The following is a 6,000-nucleotide window of genomic DNA, read 5'->3' as shown; positions in this document are numbered from 1 at the left end:
CTGGCTTTGCTATCACCATTTTGAAATTCTTAATTTCTGAACAAGGGACCTCACATTTTCATTTTGCACTGAGTTCTGCCAAAGATAAAGAGAAAATCATGAAAACAGCAAGAGAAAAATGACTCATCATATAGAAGGGAACCTACAATAACAACTGATGTTTCACCAGACTGAAGGTCAGAAGGCAGTGGGATAACTTATTAGAAGTACTGAAGAAAACACCCAGACCTGTCAACCCAGAATTCCATATTCAGCAAAACTATCCTTTGGCAATAAAGGCAAAATAAAGATACTCCCCAAAAAATCAAAAACTGGAAGAATTCATTACTAGCCAACTTGCCTTACAAGAAATACTAAAGGAGTCATTGAGGATGAAAAGAAATGACAGTAGATGGTAACTCAAATCCAAATAAACAAGTAAAGCACTCTCAAAGGTGGTTCATGTAAGTATAAAATATATGTAACTATTAATAAGACATTATAAACATTTTTTCTGTTTTCTTAAGTAATTGAAAATATAATTATATGAAACTATAATTATAAGACTATATTGTTGGGCTTATAAAAGATAAAGATGTGATATAGATAGTAATAGCACTGAAAAGGAGGGAGGGAATGAAGCTACTTGGGCAAGGAAATGCTCCAAACAGTAACTAAAGCCACATGAAGAAAAGAAAAGCACCAAAAAATGTCAAATAATAGAGATTTAAATATTTTACCTCAAATATTTGATAAGAATCACTAGACAGAAAATCAGCAAGGATGTAGAAGACTAGAGCAACACCATCAACCAACTTTATCTAACTGATATCTATAAAACAGTCCACCCAACAACAGCAGAATTCATTTCAAGCACATATGGAGCCGTCTACAGGATAGGCCATATGCTAGGCAATAAAGGAAGTCTCAGTGAATTAAAAAAATAAAGCATTAAAATATTACAAAGTTTGTTTTCTGAACAGAATGGAATTAAATTAGAAATCAATAACAGAAGAGAATTTGGGAAATCCACAAGTATTTAGAAATTAAACTACACCGGTCTAAATAACCTATGGGCTAACAAAGAAAAAACAAGGGAAATTAGAAAATATTTTGAATGGGATGGAGAAAGTGTATTAAAATGTACGGGATGCAGCTAAAACAATACATATAGGAAATTTTATAGCTTTAATCACGCCTTCAGTAGAAAAGAATAATCTCAAATCAATAACCTAAATTTCTATCAAACAAACTAGAAAAAAATAATCTAAATCCAAAGTGATCAGAAAGAAGGAAATAAGAATCAGAGAGAAAAATCAATGAAATAGAAAACAGAAAAGCAATAGAGAAAAACAAACTAAAAGTCGATTCTTTGAAAACATTGAAATATTGGTAAAACTTTAGCTAGACTGATAAAAATAATTGAGAGGACATAAATTACCAAAGATAAGAATGAAAGAGGGGACATCACTATTGACCTTACAGAAGTAAAAAGGGTTGTATAGGAATACTGTGAAGAACTTTAGGCTAACAAATTAGACAACTTAGATGAAATGGACAAATTGTTAGAAAGATAAAAATTACCAATGCTGATTCAACAAGAAATAGAATATCTGAATAGATGTATACCAAGTAAAGAAATTGAATTCATAATTTTAAATATTCCCACAAAAAATATCCCAGGCCCATTTTTTTTCACTGGAGGATTATATAAATCATTTAAAGAAGAAATAATACCATCCTTCATAAACTCTTTCAGAAAAAAGAGGTGGAAGGAATATTTCCCAATTTATTCTATGAGACCTATATTAACCTGATACCAAAACCAAAGACATCAAAAGAAAACTGGAGACCAATGTCCCTCATAAGGATAGATGCAAAAATCCTCAAGAAAGTATTAGCAAACTGAATCTAGCAACATACAAGAAGGATTCAACATTATTATCTAGTGGGATTTATCCCAGGAATCCAAGGTTGGTTTAACATCTGAATTATCATTTAATGTAACACACCATATATTAGAATAAAGTACAAAAACCCACATAACCATCTCAACAGACTCAGTAAAGGTATTGGATAAAATCCAACACCCTTTCATGATAAAAACCAATTCTCACCAAACTAGGAGTGGAAAGGAACTTCTGTAATCTAAAAATAGGCCATGTACAGCTAACATCATAATGGTGAAAGACTGAATTTTCCTCCTACTACTGGAAATAAAGCAAGGATGTTAGCTCTCACCACTTCTATTTGACATTGTACTGGAAGTACTAGCCAGTGCAATTAGGGAAGAAAATAGAAGGCATACTGATCAGAAAGAAAAAAAAGTAAAACTTTTCTTTTTTTACTTAAAAAATTTTTTAAAAAACTAAAAAACTTTTTTTCTTTTTTTACTTAAAAAAAGTAAAACCATCTATATTTAGAGACTCATGATCCTATATGTAGAAACTTTAAAAAATGCATACACACACACACACACACACACACACACACACACACACAACTACTAGAATAAATGGATCAGCAAAGTTGCAGGATTCAAATTTAATACACAAAAATCAATTTTATTTCTATCTGTTAGCAATAAACAATCCAAAAATAAAATTAAGAAATATATACAGTGAAAAATGTAGTACCTCCAAAACTACAGTGTAATATATATATACTCTGCAAAAATCACAGACAAATATTGGAAATTAATTTTATGGTAGCTACCTGAAGGCAGGAAAATTATGGCTAATTTAAAATGTCTTTTTTGTGTGTGTGTGTGTTTTTTTTTTGAGACAGAGTCTCACTTTGTTGCCCAGGCTAGAGTGAGTGCCATGGCATCAGCCTAGCTCACAGCAACCTCAAACTCCTGGGCTCAAGCGATCCCCCTGCCTCAGCCTCCTGAGTAGCTGGGACTACAGGCATGCACCACCATGCCCGGGCTAATTTTTTTTCTATATATATTAGTTGGCCAATTAATTTCTTTCTATTTATAGTAGAGACGGGGTCTCGCTCTTGCTCAGGCTGGTTTCCAACACCTGACCTTGAGCAATCCGCCCGCCTCGGCCTCCCAGAGTGCTAGGATTACAGGCATGAGCCAGCGCCCCCGGCCTAAAATGTCTTTATTAATCAAAATTTTAATAGTGAATATGTGTGTCTTTTATAGTCAGAAAACAATTGAAAGTATTTCATGTTATCTGGGAGGTATAGTGGTTAAAACATAGCTGTGGGGTGGCCAAAACAGGGTTTGAATAATCTCAATTTCTGGCATGAGATCTTAGGAAAACAGCATACCCTCTCAGTCTCAGTTTCCTCGTCTATAAAATGGCATGTAGCTTAAGAACATTATGAAGACTAATGGGAACTGTGTATTAAGTGGTTAGTATAATGACACTCACTTCAGTACTCAGTAAACAGTCATGATTACCATTCCTGTTGCTCTGTGTAGGGATTCTTATGCTTTGCTGTGGGAAAATGATTCATTGCTCTGGGCTGCGAGTCCCTTGCTCTGTCTGACTTCTTCAGGTCAATGGCATAGGGAACACTCTGGCCAGTAAGGATCAGGTGGAGATGGAGATCATCACTGTAACTCCACAGCTCTGCGTTTGAGCCATTCAATCGCTGCATGACATCAGCTCTTGGGGTCACTGCTCTGGTTCACAGACAGAATATATGCTAGAGAGGTAAGTTGTGGCATCATTATCAGAGTTGTCTCAAATGGGGAGCAGAAGCTTGGATGGTCCTGCAGTAGGTTTCCCTCCTTGCTATTTGACATCGAATGCTTGTGAGACCTTGCAGCTAGAAGACTAGGTGTGGATGCAGCAAGGAGGGTGCTAGGGGAGGACTTTTTGAGAACTGCTCATATATCTGTGTCTGAATTTAGCACCATGCAATCATGTCCATGTGGCTACCTGCTGAGTCCCCAACTTAAGCCCAAGACTCCTCAGAGGTCAGAGGTCAGGAAATGACAATTTAGTCAAATTACTTTGATCACTTCTAACACTTCTAGCATTATCACCCAAAGCCTCCTGATAGAACTGAAATAGGTGGGCAGTCACCAAATTTCATTAGCAATGATGACATATATCGAGCAAACTTACTAATCTTATGTAAGCACAATTAAATCTGAAAAACAAAATAGATCTATGTAGATGGAGTCTTAATGTGTGGCTTTAGCTTACATTTCCATAAAATAAAACTGTTCTCATGACTTTTAAAACAGTATGATAGTTGAGACTTATGATGAAAATCCTTTGAAAGTTGTAAATGTTGATGGAACATTTTTTTTAAAGCAAATAGTGCATGCAGGAAAAATAAACTTTGACTTCAGGCTTAATAGCAAAATTAATGTTTCTGAATCTTTCAAGTATGGTCAGATTATAAAACCAGTGTTCTGATGTATAGATAAGCTATGAGATAAATATGGTAAGAGTACGGTTTTATTTAGATTATATTAGCTTAGCTTGTATCCACACAGTTCCATCATAAACTGTTGAAAAATGAAAAAGAATACAAACATATTTTGTACATCCTAAAAAAACAGGCTGGTTTTTAAGTGAATAGTTTTTAAATGAACTAAAGAAATTCACCATTTATTTTATCATAATTTAAACATTGTTTTTTTTCTTTTTGAGACAGAGTCTCACTCTGTTGCCCAGGCTAGAGTGCCGTGTCGTCAGCCTAGCTCACAGCAACCTCAAACTCCTGGGTTCAAACAATCCTTCTGCCTCAGCCTCCCGAGTAGCTGGGACTACAGGCATGCACCACCATGCCTGGATAATATATATATATATATATATATATATATATATATATATATATATATATTTTAGTTGTCCAGATAATTTCTTTCTATTTTTAGTAGAGATGGGGCCTTGCTCTTGCTCAGGCTGGTCTCGAACCCTGACCTTGAGTGATCCTCCCGCCTTGGCTTCCCAGAGTGCTAGGATTACAGATATGAGCCACCACACCTGGCCATCATTTTTGTTTTAAAAGTACATTTTTTAAAAAAGTAATTTGTTGTTTATGGGGTTTAAGTAAGAGTTTTTAGTATGTATTTCCCTCTTTACATAAAGGTTTATAACCAGCCCTCTAAAGTATACAAGTAATAATTAAAATTGTAGAGTTCATTTTTAAAAATGCCTTCAACAAGTTTTTTTTTAAAAATTAGGAAGAACAGTATTCTTGAAATGGTATTGTTTCAGATCTAAATAGTTATTAAAGTTCACGCAATATATAAATTAAAATAATGTCAAAGAACAATAACGGCAGGCTGTTCAAGTCATCATACATAGCTGATCTTGTTTATCTCAAACTGATAAGATTCAGGAGGAGTGACCCATCTACCTAAACTTACAAGGGACTGATAAGCCAGAATGTCAATGTACTTACTTATAATGTGGAATATCCTTTTTTCGGGAATGGGTTATATACCTCTATTCCCCTACAGTTTCTTGTCTCCCGGCATTAAGTCATTGGGAAACGGAATTGCTAATCAAAAGATTATTTGGTTCTGAATCAGAATCACACTGTGAAAATTCGATAGTCTCAGATTCTTCCTGGGGGCGAGGAAAAAAGCCCAAAGAACTGACTCTTCTCCAGGACAGAGTAGGTCTTTCTAGTGATGGAAAAGCCATGTCCACCTGATACAATAGCTAGTTACATTGAAAAGTGCTGTATCAACCTTGACAAATGCTAATACAAAACCTGCGGGGTCCCCAAGCCCTGGTTAGGAACCGGGCTCACAGCAGGAGGTGAGTGGCAGGCGAGCAAGGTAAGCTTCATCTGTATTTACAGCCGCTCCCCATCTCTTGATCATGCATCACCACTCTGCTCTGCCTCCTGTCACATCAGCAGTGGCTTTCTAAAGATCACTGGCCAGAGTTTTTGAGTTCCAAGAGCTTCTCCAGAGATTTCTTTTAGAAAAATAGTCACCACTGGCAGCACATTTCAGTGACACAGAATGGGTAGCAAAATTTGCTTACCTGTGTGACATGTTCAACCTGCTCAGTGAACTCAATCTGTCACTTCAGG

This window comes from Microcebus murinus, chromosome 17 (assembly GCF_040939455.1).
Source record: "Microcebus murinus isolate Inina chromosome 17, M.murinus_Inina_mat1.0, whole genome shotgun sequence".
NCBI classification, from domain to species: Eukaryota; Metazoa; Chordata; class Mammalia; order Primates; family Cheirogaleidae; genus Microcebus; species Microcebus murinus.
This window is presented reverse-complemented; position numbering follows the sequence as displayed.